Genomic DNA, 16259 nt, shown 5'->3' on the forward strand with positions numbered 1-16259 from the left:
TCAAACGGGAACGGGCCAAGTGGGAAAGGGCGAAACGGGAAGGTCGTTTTGCGCCGGGTTGAAACGGGACGGAACAAGCGGGAAGGGTGAAATGGGAATGGGTTCAAACGGGAACCTCCCCGCTCCATAGGTGTAATCTGTCACTTGTACGATACACGACGTACGATGTACGATGCAGTGCTGTGGGTTCGAATCCCAGCTGGGTTGATGGATTTTTCAATTAAATAATTCATTTTTTTTATTTATTACAACCTACCCGCCGTTGTCGCTTGAGCTGCGCTTCACATAGATAGCGCGCTGCGCTCGCGCTCTGCTTCCAGAAAGACTCGTTTCCGCTCCGTCCGATGCGCCGTTCCCACTTAGGGTCGGTACAAGCGATAGTATAGCTACGTCATCTACAAACTCAGCCAATCTTTCACCCCTTACTTCTAACTCCTCTCCAGCCTGTATTTCTTTTTTAGCGTATGGCATGCGGTTGCGCCGGCGGAGTTTTCTGCGTACATGGCAGCGCCGGATGTTCCTTTCGCGTGTCCATAAAAAGCTTCACTTTAACATGTCGTGTATGACCAGCATTTTTTTCTTGCCTTTATTGTAGCAAATCGAGGGTTCAACACGTCAAGTATTCATCTTATTCCCCGTGCGTTTGTTTTTTACATCGAAACTGTATATCGCTAGGATACAGCAGGTCGTCCCCGTGAACGGAGACGAACGATTTTCAGCGGCGGATATATATACTGGGTGTTTCCGGGAAGACGAAGTAATTTTTAAAAATAGGCTTTCGGAGCTAAAATTGTTTTAATTGCGCCAAGTGAACAGGAACCGTGGCGGAAGCTATAAAACGGTTTCAAGTGCCATGGCATACTTAACTAGAAGTTATTAATTAACTTTCTATTTATTCTAGTTAGGTGCTTGGTTGTAATAGGGAAATTGTAAAGGATCATGAGTCCATCTGATATCGATAATTAGATTTTTGAAATTGTAATTGCGTGCAGATCCACAGCGCTCAGAACCTCAGCTCTCCAGATGCGCACAGCGGGCTCCGTGCGGGAGCTGAGCGCCGCAAAGCCACGCCCACGCGCTCATGGCACTCAGAGCTGTACACGTCACGCGCACGCCGCGCTTTTTCTTCGGCACGAACAGAGGCAAGGGGAGTAGTTTTCATTGAACTTTCTCGCCCGCCCAAATGGGAGTTGGCATCATGCTTGCCGAGTGTGGCCGAGAACTGCCGCCATTTGCGTGCGGCGGTCACGATTCATCCGCAGATAATATATAAAGAAATACAAGTAAAAGAAACTGAGAACATTGTAATCCGGAAATCCGGCTATTAGATGCTTTTCGCCTGTTCAGATGCCCCTTGCCTCTGTTCGTGCCGAAGACAAAGCGCGGCGTGAGAAAAAGTGAGTGACGAACGAGCTGATAAGCGTCGCGTCCGCATCATGCGCCGTGATGATGACGTACTTACCTCATACGGAATGTGTCTGAACAAGTGTATGAGCATATTGATCTGATATGTACTACTACATAATTATTTTTGGTCATTTTTTTTCTAAAAAAACCACACAACAAAATAATCCATGCATATTCGAATTAATCGATGCCAATTAATCGAGTTGAAATATTAACTGACACCCAACCCTATTAATTACTCTTGAACCATGTAAATTGGTTCAAGAGTCTTCAAGAGCTGTAAATTTTTTGTGTTTTATGTTATGCCGGACGTAACTCAAAACATTGGCCTAAAGTTCCGTCCGACGTAACTTTAGTTTTCAATTTGGGGTTCCGTCAGACGTAACTCTAGAAACCAGCTTAAAGTTCCGTCGGACGTAACTCTAGAAACGGGCTTAAAGTTCCGTCGGACGTAACTATAGTTTTCGATTTTGGGTTCCGTCGGACGTAACTCTAGAAACTGGCTAAAGTTACGTCGGACGTAACCCTAGTTTTCGATTTTGGGTTCCGTCGGACGTAACTCTAGACACTGCGAATTTGAAAACGTTTGTCGTAGCGACTGCGTTGGTTTGCAAGCGTAGCGAGGCAGCCACATACCAAACGCCTTAAAAGTTTGTCCGTTCTATTCGCCCAAATTTGGCCGCCGCAGTTATAAACAAGTAAGCAACATTGTCTATGGGCTCAAGAAAATTCACGTGACTTCCTCCACACTTTTCGCAATGCATCGGGGTGCTAGGGGCCTCTCCTGAGTATTCTTTCCTCCATGCCAGTTCGGGAGAATGTCTGCGCGCAAGCTCTACGCGCGCACGGGGCAGCAGATCTCGACCGGTTCTCCCGCTGCGTGGCTGGCCAGAGGAAAAAGCCACCGTCGGCTGGAACGTCACAGGCGCGTCATGGCTGTTTACGCGATCCGCCGGCAGGTGCAGAGTGGTCTGCGGCGGAGCCTTTTTAAACGCTTCTGACTGATTAACGAGGCGTTTCACGGGGCTACCACTTGTGTCTCAGCTTATTTGGGGGTACTTACTACGCATTAAAAACAAATTTGGCCGAGGTGAAATTTGAGTGCAGTTGGCCTTTAAAAGGTTACAAGGGGCGCCATGACGCAGAAGGACAGCGTGTAAATTTCTGCGATCTCTGCAGCGCAGCCGGTACGGGCAAGTACCGTTTCCGCATATCGCGTTAAGTGATCCATGGCAGTTACAATCCAACGGTACCCTGGGGAGGTAGCAGGGAGGGGTCCATACAAATCAATTCCGACTGTATGAAAATCGAATTTACACTAGTTCGTCCCTCCTAGCTAATGCACAAGCACTCATATTTTAGATGCAAAGCATCTCTTGCTCTCGGCTCCGTCATCCGTCGTCCGTCCATCCACCTGCCCAGGAAGACACCAGCAACACTGTCGCCCCACCAGCTCATGGTCGAGGCTATGTCCCTCCCTTGTTGTGGCGCCGTCCACACCCACACTGCGCATGCTCGGCTCATCTCGGGCAGGCCCAGGAAGACACCGCTAACACTGTCGCTCCAGGAGCCATTAAAGGGTAAGACACCACCGGGCGTTCAGCAAGCCGAGCATGCGCAGTGGGGGTGTGGACGGCGCAACAACGACAAGGGAGGGACATAGCCACGTCGCATCTAATAAAATTACGCCATCTTCCCGTAGGGGAACCCCGAGTAGTATGCGAAACAGCCATGAGCTCAACGCAATTTCCCATTTCGTAGTTCCGGTAAGTGAAAAGTGTAGTAGTTACCATGGAAACCAAACTCTCAATATAACAGTAGCTACGTACCTCAACCTAACGGAAACGACGAACTGAAAACTAATGGGCACTTGAATCGACCCCATGGCTCCTTTGCATACTCCCCAGGGTTCCCCTGCGGGAAGGTGGTGTCTTTTTTTCTGAATAAGCAACTTTTAGGAAGTCATGAGGATTGAAGCATTACATTAAACTTCATCACAGCTATCAAACACAAGACAAAACTGCGAAAATATGCACGATTTTATTCTTCACTAGAAAAAGATTCAGACATACTTTTCGGCAAAGGAAGAATGGCAGATAGTGATTGGATGGCTTGCCCTGTGTGCTTCACAGCGCAAGCTCGGAACACATTTGAGAGAAAATGCTGATTGCGGCGTGACACCCTGCAAGGATCCAGCAATTTTTCATTCCAATCCTACATGTTTATTCATCACCTTCAGACACTTCTCTGGATCAGTCGAAGTCAAGTAATCCAGCGGTTATTGACTTGGCTGGAAAAAAGTTCAAGGTGTGAACAACATGAAAAGGGATGTCTTAGGTTATTAACAACAAAAGACATTTTGCATCATTTCATGTCTGATTTTTGTGTAACAAACACTCGCATTGTACCAAACAGTTTGTTAACAGCACGAAAAGATGTTTACCAAACAGTATGCCACTGATATAGGTAATTTCACTAAAACGTTTTATGGCTAGTAACTCTTCTCTTCAAAGTAGGTCAAAAGTAGCTAGTCTTTAAGCATTGCTGCTGTCTTCACTCATTGTAGAAGAGCAAAAAGGGCCGATGGACACTTTTCTTTTTGAGCAACATTGCCTGAACTTGAAAAGTGGTAGCCATCTTGCAGTTATCGCGATAGTTCATTTCACAAGCTGCACGCAGCACTGTAGAGGCTACATTGTTTTCAACAATACACACACTGAGTACGCCTAATTCACAGTGAAGGGTGCTTGTAAGGACATTTCTCTCTCCCCTCTGGGCAGGTGTAACCACGAATCCACGGTGCATATTGTTGCATTCCTTCACAGTGAGTTAGACGCCCTCAGTGGGCAAGTTTTTAACAATGAAGCATCGACAGTGCTGCATGCAGCTTCTGAAATGGACTACAGAAGCTGTTATGGAATAACTTTAACAGAAGTCATGAAAACAAATTCTTCTGTTGTTTTCATGACTTGTCCAGCCGGAACTGTACTCGTCATTGGAACTTGGACCAGTGAAGTGAATCACAAGCCACACTTGTTGAGCTCAGTCTTGTCGGTACCAAAGGTGCGATATGGTCAGTAATCGGTTCTACAAGGGTCCTTCAGAACTTCTGAAAAACCTGTTTGGCAAAGATAACAAAAATTTCGCACATGAGAAATGATGGTGGGGGCACTGTCTCTAGAAAAAAAGCAGCTTTTTGCAATAATTTGGGCAGCAACATCTGCTTAACACCTCGAATTTGTCTCCTAGAGTGATCTTCTCTGTGACCGCACTATGGCTTCAGACAATGACAAGAGCGACAATGATCATGACGAAGCACTGGATAATGCTTGCGACTAAGCATAAGCAATGGAATCCTACTGCTCCCTTTTTGTTTGGTGTCCGGCAGGCATTGAGGCAGATCTGCCCTTCATAGCAGCTTTTTCTTCATATTTTTTTTGTTAACTCCAGCCTGAAACCCATATTTTAAAATGATAACGCAAAAAATATGATTAGAGGAATATTTGTGAATTGGATATTTTTTCTGGAAACGATGTGGAGGTTAAAACACAAGGTGCAAGCTTGGGAATGGGGAATGGAAAAGTAATTGGGCTATATACCTAAAAGCATGTAACGATAGAAAGGTGAAGCCTTCCGAGATTTGGGTGTGCCCATTGGGGTAAAGGAGAATGTAAGGCTTGGAATAGTTCGGGTGATGCAGTTGTCCCTGGTTGACAAGGTATAGCGGCAGTGCAGTACAGCTTGTCAACGTCATCAAGGAAGAATCAAGAATTTAAAGGTTGAGCAAGGTCCAAATCTTAACTGGTTTGATCAGCACGTGGTAGTTGGGTCAACCGCTAATGACAGGTGTGATGTGTAGGTTACCGCAATTAGGTCTGGCTGCTTGAACCCTATTGTCACTGCCCTTTCATGCTGTTGACTAGAAGACACATGGAAGGTTGTGCGACCGGCAGTCAGAGGTCGGCAAACTCACTCATGAGTCCACTCACTCAGACTCATTTGGACTCAAACTCACGCGTGAGTTTGAGTTTGAGTGAGCGCGAGGCTAGTGTGGCATGGTGAGTTTGAGCCGAGTGATCACGACTGAGTTTGAGTCCGATTGAGTTTGAGTCCATTTTGAGTTCTGAGTACAATTTGAGTCCATTTTGAGTTTGAGTTCATTTTGAGTTCTGAGTACATTTTGAGTTTGAGTCCATTTTGAGTTTGAGTCCATTTTGAGTTTGAGTCCATTTTGAGTTCTGAGTACATTTTGAGTTCTGAGTACATTTTGAGTTTGAGCACATTTTGAGTTTGATTACATATTGAGTTTTGAGTACATTTTGAGTTCTGAGTAAATAGGAGTTTTAAGTCCATTTGGAGTTTGAGTACATATGAGTAGCCTAGCAGGCAGCTATGGTTGGCTGTTAAGTTTCATGCGTCACTGTGGGCTCGGAATTCAAGTTACCTGCGGGTATGGCACCAATCGCGATCTGCATGATCGGTTGGGAGGGAGGTGGTGTCTGATTTTTTTTAGTTTCTTGTTGAATTTTTATGGCCATAAGCACTTGCTGTATACCTAATTTTCGCGGCTGGGCGCGTGAGTGATAATTGACTGGTGAGGTCATAAAAAAGGGTTGTCTTAACTTTTCCTCCTGACGGATCCACTAAGAGCGTGGGAAAGGGTGGTGGGAAAGCACACGGCGGCGCTGGCGTGCTGGTTGTTCGCCTGCTACTGTTAACGGCTTGATATACTAGGGGTCACAAAGGAAGAGGTGAGAGCCGGGGGGAAATGGGGGCGGGGGCTGTCCTTTCTACTGTTTCAAATGAATTAGCTGAATTGACTGGGCAGCGCCCCTTAAGACAGAATAATGACCCCATTAGATTGGGTGAAAAGTGAAACTGATGAGGCGAAAGCGTGTAAGGTATCAAATGAAAGGTCCGGATTAACGGAATCACGCGGGGTAAATAAAAAAAATGCTTCCTGATTGTAGTCATCAGGCAGTCATAATGAGTCATAGATTGGGTTAAAATTCAAAATGACGCTGCGAGGGCATGTGGGGAATCAAATTCAAGGTCTCGATGTGGGGAATCATTCAGGACGAACATGAGATATGGATATATCATGACGTAGTCATGGTAAATCAAAGATTCGGTTAAAATTCAGGTTCATGACGCTAGGGCGTATCAAATTAAAGGTCTCGATGAGGGTAATCACGTGCTTTCTGATTATTATCATGACATAGTCAAAATGGGTCATAAATTAGGTTAAAATTCACAATGATGCCACTGGGTGTCCGGGGTATCAAATTGAAGGTTCCGATAAGGAAAATCACGTGGGACAAAAATGTGGTAGGGCTATATCATGAGATAGTCATGGTTAGTCATTGATTGGTTTAACGTTCAAATTGATTCCGCTAGGATGTGATGGGTATCAAATCAATGGTCTTGATGAGCCGAATCACGTGGGAGAAATACAAAAATGCTTCCTGGTTATAACCATTAGATTGTCATGGCGAGTCTTATATTGGGGTAAAATTCGAAGTGACCCCGCTAGGGAGTGTAGGGTATCAAATTTACGGTCTTGAAGAGGGGAATCACGTGGTACAAATAAAAAAAAGGCTTCGTAGTTCGAATCATGAGATGGTCATTATGAGTCATAGATGGGGTTAAATTCAAGGTGAGGCCGCTGAAGCATGTGGGGCGTCAAATTGAAGGTTCCAGTTAGGGGAATCATGTCGGACACCTAAATAATGCGTCCTGGTTACAGTCATGAGTCATGGTTAGTTTGACTGGTATGAATTCCATATGACCCTGCTAGGGTGTGTGGGGTATCAAATTAAAGGTCTCGTCGAGGGGGTCACGTGGGACAAATATGAAAATGCTTTCTGGTTATAATTATGAGGATATCGCAAAAGGTATACAGCAAAAGGTACACACTCACACTCTCACTCTCACTCTCACTCTCACTCTCACTCTCACTCTCACTCTCACTCTCACTCACACTCACACTCTCACTCAGTCACACTCTCACTCTCACTCACACTCTCACTCTCACACTCACACTCACACTCTCAATCTCACACTCACACTCACACTCTCAATCTCACACTCTCAAACTCTCACTCTCTGACTGTCTCAATCTCTGTGAGGCCATGTGAGTTCTGAATTCATTTTGAGTTCTCAGCCCATTTTGAGTTCTGAGTTCATTTTGAGTTCTGAGTTCATTTTGAGTTTTGAGTCCATTTTGAGTTTTGAGTACATTTTGAGTTTTGAGTCCGAGTGAGTTCTGAGTTTTGAGCTCAATGTGAGTTTGAGTTTGAGTGAGTGCAGATGTGCTGCTCAGCATTGAGTCTGAGTTTGAGTGAGTGGTGATTCGAAAAAAAAAATTGTGAGTGAGTTTGAGTGAGCCGCGCCAACTTTGCCGAGGTATGCCGGCAGTATCAGGTACAACACCGTGGCCTAACGTTGTAACTACACTGGATTTGTTGCAGCACTTTCTGCCTCACCCTCTCATCACAAATGTGCACGTAGCACAAAAATGTGCTGTGGTGCAGTATTGCAACAAAATTCTGCGCCAGGCACTTCAATACAAACCTAATTGTGTGCCTACCCCTCTAAATTTCAAACATTTCAGACGAAAAAAGAGATGCTCGTCGCGAACCCGTTTGCTTTCTGCGGCTAAAGAGAACATAACACTTATACTCCCTGTCGTTAATACTGGTTAAAATACAATGTGGTGCAAGAGAGGTCCCCTTTTCTTGATGGTTTACAAGTTCCCCTATCCCTCTGTAGATTATCCACAAATCAAATGGTCCTGTGCATAAAGTAGGCATAAATAAATTAGCTCCAGTTGGTTCTATCCTACTGAACGCAAGGAGACAACAGCGGTGCATCCTTGGCGAAAACAACCTGCCAAATTGTAACCACTGTTACTAAAAATATTTGCTATCAACACAATGCACATTTGGATTCAGCAAGCTGACACCAAAACCACAAAATGTTGATCCATTTTTCACATTTCAAATTTTCTTCTATTTAATCCTCCCTAACTGTGGTTTTAAAACGTAAAGCAGTTCATGCTGTTTTCTCTAGTAGACGTATGGTACACAACACCCATAGAATGTAAAATCAATACGTACCTCTTCTTTTCCTCACCACAGTACAATGCACGTGCCTGCTGGGCTCACAGAAAGTATCAAGCGATCTATTTCTAGAAATATGCATCTTGTTTTTTTTGTTGCGATAAGTAGCTAGTAACCTACTTATAACCTGTAGAAACCTCATTTGCTCCAGTGTGCGACGGTTGTTTAATTAGAGGCATTTTCAATGCGGCCAGTCGCAGTTTCGGTTTCAGCGAGTGCCGCGAAACGATGGATTTTGTGGATTTTGTGTGAACAAAGCTGACCACGTGACCGTCAGAGGGATATCACAGAGCAGAGCCGCCGTAGCACTGTCGAATCCGCATCGACGGCAGTTTCTGCGAATGCCCCCACGTACTGATCTCGTGAGGCGCTTAATTAAAAAGCGACCGTGGATGTGACGCAGTCGCTGCGAGTGCAAATGCTACAGCGGCTAAAGGACGACGCGCGACGCTCGAGACGGTGGGTGGCAAGACGCGCGCTGGGAGCAGTCGGCCGGTCTGCCTACAGGTCCGCCTACAGACGTGTTCGGCTTAGCACTGCGGCGGATATTCGAGTGCCGCTCTCGTAAGCGGTGCAGATGACAATTTTTAATGCAACCCGCCATCGCATCATTAACTCCTTTCTCATGTAAGCCACCATGGTCGGGACTTGGGGACAATTTCGTGCAGCGGTAACAAGCTATCACTCGAGCTACTTGCGCCGGCCTGGGCCACTTCGCGGCCGTGGCCGCCGCCTGCACAGCGACCGTGCGGCTAGCTCAGTGGGCTTTTCGTGCCTCCGCCGCGTTTTCGCATCCAATGGTAATAAACAGTAATAGAAACAGAGTGCCTGGAATCACTGTAGAACTTTGGTCGCGGCCAGCTGCCCGATGAGCTGACGAAATCACGGCGCCTCCGCCGCCAACGATCGGGTCGTTCGTTCTCGAGAGCAGAAGCTCCGCCCTCCGGCCCTCCGATTGGAGCGGCGAGCCGGGCGAGCCGGCGGAAAACGCCGGCAGTGCGGAAGCGGCAAACACAAACTCGTGACGTGTTTGGACGTTGTTTATTTACACAATATCCTCGGGATGTCGATTGCGCGTGGTCCTCTGCTGGCTGCTCGGTTGCGTTTCGCACACTTTAAAATCGATTTTAAATATGTTCTAGGCTGTATTCGCCGCTGATATTTTGCAGATGATGTATATGTGTTCCCACCAATCTATCTCCGAAGTTATCTCGCCTTCAAAATTTTGTGTCAGTGCCCCTTTAACCGCTGAACCCGTTGTTCTCCGAGAGCTGCAGCACATACTTATGACAGAGCGCAGGAAAACTTTTCAGAGTTTTTCCCGGTGGAACAACATCAGAGTGCCTACCGGAATTACAAAAGAGAAAAAGTAAACGGTGGCGATAACTCATTGAACTTCCCGAAACACAGTTCAAGCATTCAACTAAGACAACTCGACGTGTGGCCCCGCGGATACAACATGTTTAACAAATTTACCGCTGCAACTAACAGACTACTGAGCTACATACTACCACAAATTATCCAACAGCTATGCGGGCAGCTTGACAAAGCTTGGGGTATGCCAGCAGGGAGCAGAGTGATTCGAAAGGGACAGCGAAAGCCGCGCTGGTCGCCACTCGCGAAGCAGGCAAAGCCATGGCAAAGCGGACGAAAACTCAAAAACGTGCGAACAATTTTTACTTTTTGTTTGCACGCGGCGTGCGAAATAAAAATAAAATTTTTCTTACGTGACGTGCGAATAGGGACTCCCGTACATCTAAGGGTCGTGTGGTTCAGAGCATGTTCAGAGCATATAGATAATATACTGAATGAATACAATTGCTCTGGCAACCATGACAATTGTATCATGTGAGCGCCCAAGATTCGTACGGTCTCGGAGCTCGCTTTACCCCCTGATATTATTTGTTCCATTTGGGGTTGCCTGCCCAAGCCATCGCCATTAAGCAGGACTGGGCTAATGTAGTAGGGCTTCTGGTTCAATTTATGGTATTGATTGGTTCATATGGGTATACATGTAGTTAACACACTGTATAACTGTGTTCTCAGTGTCCCCCCTGTTCATGGAGGAAACCCCTGTTACAGTATGTCACTGCTGCCATCATCAGCAGGAATTTTTTTTATTTTTTTACGTCTTTATCGGATAAGTAAAAAACTAATTTGGTGGCTGGAATTAGGTTGAGTGAGATGCGAAAGTGCAGTTCTTTCAACCTAAAAATAGTTTTATATTGCCTTCATGATTCCTTTAAAAGTTGTTTCTTTCCTTTTATTTTCTTTCTTTTTTGCTTTTGATGCTACAGAAGTTCTCCGGTTGTCATTCCTGAAGTCTAGTACTATATATGGCATTGCACTACATGAGTAAAAGTAATTTGAACCCACCCACCCCTTCCCCTGAAACGGCAATGAAACGCAACTGACAGACAGGTGCATAATAATGAAAGGTGAGGAGGGTTAGAGCAGCTGCTTGATAAGCTGGTAAAGTGTCCAAAGTATACGAGAACAATAGTTGTAAAGTAGATTGCGGTGTTGTAATATAGTACAGCTTTTCCATGATTGCAGGTCACGTGGTGTTTTTTTTTTCTTTTATTCTTTTCTTTTGCTGGGTTAGGTTGCGGTACATTGACCAAATATTTTTTTTATCTGCAGGAAGCAATGAAGAAGGCACTGGTTGACCTGAAGGTCGAAAACGTAGATCTAAATGACCAGGTCAAAGCGAACCATATGGAGGTAGGTGGTGGGCTTACAGCTTTCTTTTTTTTTTTTTTTTTGCTTTTTCTCTAGCAGGTTGTCGCACCCTTTCTGGACTCGCATTAGTAATGTGTTCAAACCGTCGGCTTAGCGAAGATCAAACCGCATGACTTGGTGAAATTTTGCGATTGCGGACATTTGTGGGCTGTTCCAAAAGTGGTGTTATCGGGCAGCTCTTCTTGGTACTGCTGTATTCAATGTCTGCAAATTCGTAATTAAAGAAGTGCGCAACAAAACAACAACATAAGCTCCCCTGCATACCTCATCACTTCAGAGTGAGGCCTGCTTAGTGTTGAAGGTAATAACGCTGTACCTAAACTAAAGGTTGTTTTTGGTGTGTGTTAGGGTTTGTTTCAGCGCCGACTTGTGCGAGGAGTTATACTACATGTACAAATTGTGAGGATGGTGGATCCTGTTTGTTGTGACACGTTTAATTTGGCAAGTTCAATCGTAACACGTGTTGTCGTGTTAGTTGGTTTGGAAAAACTGAAATGAGTCTGCCTAGCCTTGCCTTTTCATAGTAGCGGTACTCACCTGCAGCCTTACAAATGAACCTTTCTCATGGGATGCCTCACTGCTGTCCTTGCTAAACTAAGACTGTTGCCCGCACTATTCGTCCTTTGTATGACTGAACCCTCACATACATATATTTACGCTTGCAGTGAATCGCCTCAGCAAGTCTTGGTCAGAAGTATTGCCGTTAGCGTTCACTTTGCGTTCCAGGGTAAAGACAAGATATGCCGGACCTACAGATCCAAAAAGTCCAAGATCCAGAGGGATGGCGGATTGGTGCAGTCCACGAATGCGAAGGCCCGGGCGAGTGTTGTTTCAGCAGAGCTCGCTAGCTCTGCTGAAGAAGGTGGTGCCTTGCCAAAGCACGCGAATGGCCAGTCCGAGCACAGAGATGCGGTCCTGTAGGAAACTTTCGAATCTCTGCGAGACGCTGTCGCAGAGGGTCGCACTGCTGAAGACCTCGAAAGTGAGTCTCGCCCTTCGAGGCGCAAGACTGTCCTTCGCAACTGAAAGTGATGGTTGCATAAATTGCATGTCAAACTTTTTTAATGCTTAGCGAAGTCTCAAGTTTTAAAGCGGAAGCTTTCATGGCTGGACCGATGGCGTCCTGTTAAAAAATTACACCATCTTCCCACGTGGGAACCCTGAGGGGATGCAAAGCCGTGGAGTAGTAGCGTTAGAGTGAACTAGAATCTAGATTCTAGTTCACTCTAGTAGCGTGTTAATTGGTTGTTAGAGTAAAGACACGTGTAGTAATGTATTAAATGTCTTCTTTATTTATCCAGTAGTGGGGAACGTTTTGCGGCTTCTCGTTCTCGAAGCGAGGAATCCGCTGTTCGACGCTGGCGTTTCGAAGCGTTGTCACGTTGCCGAACGCCATCTGGATCAGCTACTCGCCGCTGGCGTTTCAAAGCGGCTTCTCGTTCTCGAAGGGGGGAATCCGCTGCTCGACGCTGCCATTTACGTTCGGCGTCGCCAGCTCTCCTCTGTGCAGCCTTGTCTTCGGAGGCACGAGATGAGCCGAGCGGCGAGGAGGAGAGCGGCGTTACCACAGCTGGTGTGCAGAGGGCGACGTGGAGGGTCGACTAAGAGATGCTTTGCATCTAAAAAAACTAGGTAATGCATTTCCCTATAGACCGGTTGGTCGAGCGAAAAGCTCTGGTAACGGCACGTGAGTGAAAGTGATGATTGCAAAAATTGCATGTCCAATCTTTTTTAATGCTTAGCGAAGTCTCAAGTTTTAAAGCGAAAGCTTAAATAGATGGAAGGATGGCGTCCTGTCAAAAAAAGGGCCGCGTATCAGCTTCTTTCGTTGCAAATGTCGTCAAAAGACGAAAGTCTTTGTAGACTTTTGCCAAGGAAATGTCCTCCTTTGCTTTCCCGCTCACCTCTCATGCTGTTCCTGTACCGTCGCGCTCATCCCAAGGTAAACACACTAAAGGTGTGCGCAAGGCTATTTGAATTTACCGCGTTCCACAGCTCCAGGCCGGGTTCCTCGATGCCAGCGCTGCAGTACGGCGGAGACGCGCGTGAATGGAGGCGGCCGACTACAAGGTTTATAGCATAGAGTTTCTCACTAGAAACTCTATGGTTTATAGAACCTCGTGGCCGTGCTCCACGTGCGTTCCAAGCAGAACGTGGAACCTAGCAAGTGGAAGCTTTCGTTGCTGTTGCCGCGTGATTTTTCATATGCCGCCAGGAGCGCGGCATTTTCTTGGGATTCCTCGCATGCACTGACGCGTGCAACCAGTCACGAGCTATTGGTTGTTGGAAAGCTTTTAACATTATTAATGAGTACAGTGATGCCTGTTAACTAAGGGTGCAGAGTGATTCCTAAGGGTACAGAGCGCCTATTATTTCTTTCCATGCTCTGTTCAATGCCGGGCACCGGCTGAGTAAAAACAACCATACCCGGTATTGGGATCTGTAAGACTCGCATTAACTTATTGCGCTACCTTTCACCCATTTGTGCTTGACAAACGGAGCAGGGGAGTGCGGACTGCGGCGGGTCCATCATTCATGTAGAGAAACAGAAGAGGCAGGAGACGACATGGTACGTTGACATCACGGGCAGCGTTTATTGCACGTGCAATCAAGATGCCACATACAGGCTATCCGTGGGCCGAACAGTAACATGCAAGCGAGCGAGGTGCTCATATGTGCAGAATACGTGTCCTTTTTCACTCACGCGGTTCTCTAACTTATTCTCAAACTCGCTCTCATTCAGATTTGCATAGTTGTGCACGTTAATTTCTATTATAGAGAAGACGTTGCAGTGCGAGGGGTTGATGGCTGTGTAAGCTTTCCCGGCCTTCTGTGTTCTAGGGCAAACCAGCGTCACTAAATAAGCTACGCTACGCTAGGGCAAACCAGGAGGACGCAGAGCGCACGGAAATCTCTTTACAAGGCTGCCTGGAGCATCAGGGAAGAAAACGTGATTGGCGCTTCGAAGGAAACACTGCGTGAATATGAACGGCTGTATGGTCGCTTGATCACCGAGGAATTTGTTTTTGGCGGGACTTCCTGTTCAGTGCACTGTGTTGGTAGTGCTGATGCTGTTTTGCTTATAATTCTGTTTTTTTTTTGTTTTTTTTTTCCTCCAGAATGCAGCAGGACAAAGCCATTCTGCTCCTCGGCGGTACCGTTGATGGCCGCACATTTGCCGACTGGCTTCCGGACGTTGTGGCTCTTACAAAGGCAACCTAGAACTGTAAATGCCACGACAGTCATGGTGACAGTTCTGCAGAAATAAAAGCAAGAACATGAACACTGCTTTCTTGATTGTTAGGTTCAGGTTGTTTTTGCATATTACTTAATATTATTAGAACTAAGGTTTCTTGTATTTTCTTTTTTATGAATTTTGTTGAGTTTGTTAATTGTTCTGTTTATATGAAAATTGTTTGTGCATGCCCATGCCATTTTTTCTGAATAGAAATAAAACAACTGACAAACCCTATTCCTTTGTTCAACTGTAATCAGAAAAGTAGTACGTAGTTACTTTTGGACGTTTAAATACTATGGCAGCTTGGGGTTGTACGTTATCTGCTTGTCAGCAGGCGGGTTTTTGATAGACTCATGAAAACCAAAGATGGCCACAAATGCAACATGGCTTTCGATAACTCGAGAGATTGGTATGAACCCAAGTCTTTAATTAAATTTCATCGTGTGTATTGGATGAGTACAAGCAGAGTCCTTCAATGCTTTACTGGTCACGAAACTGCTCCGTAACTCAATGGGAGAGCTTCATATGCTGCATTTGGCCGCCGCGCGGTGGCGCCACCCTCTCACTGAGGTCACTCCTCGGGCGGCGTTGCGCTGGCTCGAACGGCGGAGCCGCGGCGAGTTGTGTTTGTTTTGTGCGGGAAAAAAAATGTAATGTGCATATCGCGCTCTCGTGATGCGACTTAATTAGTGCCGAACGTGTGTTGCGTCCCGGGATGTCGTTCCTTGTACAACGGTACCACAGAAAATGTTTCCTTGTTCTGTTGACCGAGCGACGCGCAGCTGCGTGAGAATTGGAGGCGCGCCAATACAAGGCGTTCTTGTATTACAGCGCGCACTACACACAGGACACAGGGAAGGACGCAGACGCAGCGCTGTCTGCGTCCTTCCCTGTGTCCTGTGTGTAGTGCGCTGTAATACAAGAATGTCGAAATACCAACTCGCCCATCAGTCCACACTCGTCAATTCCAAGGCGAGCAACGGGAGATTTCAGCTTCGATTATAAGTGTTCGACAGTGTGTGGAAATGCACTGTGTGTGAGAATGGAAAAAGCAATGTACCATTTTGAGAGCATCGTGGACCTAGAATTGTACAAGGCTAACTTAAAGCCGGATTTTCGTCATATATCAGTCAGGTTGTAGCGGTGCTTCGTTACCTGTTTGCAAACTTGTATTACCTTGCACTCAGGCTCGCGTGTAAAAGAGCTTTGGGACGTCCTTGTGTTTTTACTTTTCATATTTCCGCGAATTATCCCTTAGGGTTCGTTTTGTTTGTTTTGTAACCGCGCGTGGCTGATTCCGGTTTCTTCAACCGGAGCGCCCATTTGCTCTGTTTGTCGTACGTCCCGTCGGGCAAAGGATGCCACCTTGTCGCTAACTTGATTTTTTGTTTCTTCGACAATGTTCTCGATCCTATTTCCATGGATCTGAAATTAATAACGTTCTGAGAGTAATGCATGCATAGCAAACGCCGTGCAACTCACTTTATCGACGTTCATCACTGCGGACTGCTTCTTCGACGTTTGTGTTTCATTCTAGTCTTTTGTAGTGCAGGAGACCGCTAGCTGTCTGCGTTCAGAAAAGCTTTGCTTCGTTCTTGGCTACGCGGAAACATTCTGCACATCGCGCAGCGCGAAAAAATAAATTTTTGTACACTGGACCACGCTCTTTCGTCTCCCTTCGTAACATAAATTTTTTGTTGCGTGAGATAAAATCAGTTTTATTGTTCTTTTTTCGCTTCCTGTTTTTGCAA

General features: G+C 46.0%; 1 protein-coding gene across 1 annotated transcript in view; it reads left to right on the top strand.

Annotated features, from left to right (window-relative positions):
- The window catches only part of LOC144159137 (uncharacterized), a 217549-nt gene extending 203020 nt beyond the window's left edge, over positions 1 to 14529 (top strand). The window contains exons 14-16 of the transcript XR_013320244.1: positions 11172 to 11252; positions 11997 to 12252; positions 14390 to 14529. The gene's annotated coding sequence lies outside the window, so the exon portion shown is untranslated. The remainder of the gene's footprint in view (positions 1 to 11171; positions 11253 to 11996; positions 12253 to 14389) is intronic.
- Positions 14530 to 16259: the final 1730 nt, after the last annotated feature.

Source organism: Haemaphysalis longicornis, unplaced genomic scaffold, assembly GCF_048455015.1.
Source record: "Haemaphysalis longicornis isolate Haplotype H1 unplaced genomic scaffold, Haemaphysalis longicornis Haplotype H1 scaffold_10, whole genome shotgun sequence".
NCBI lineage: Eukaryota > Metazoa > Arthropoda > Arachnida > Ixodida > Ixodidae > Haemaphysalis > Haemaphysalis longicornis.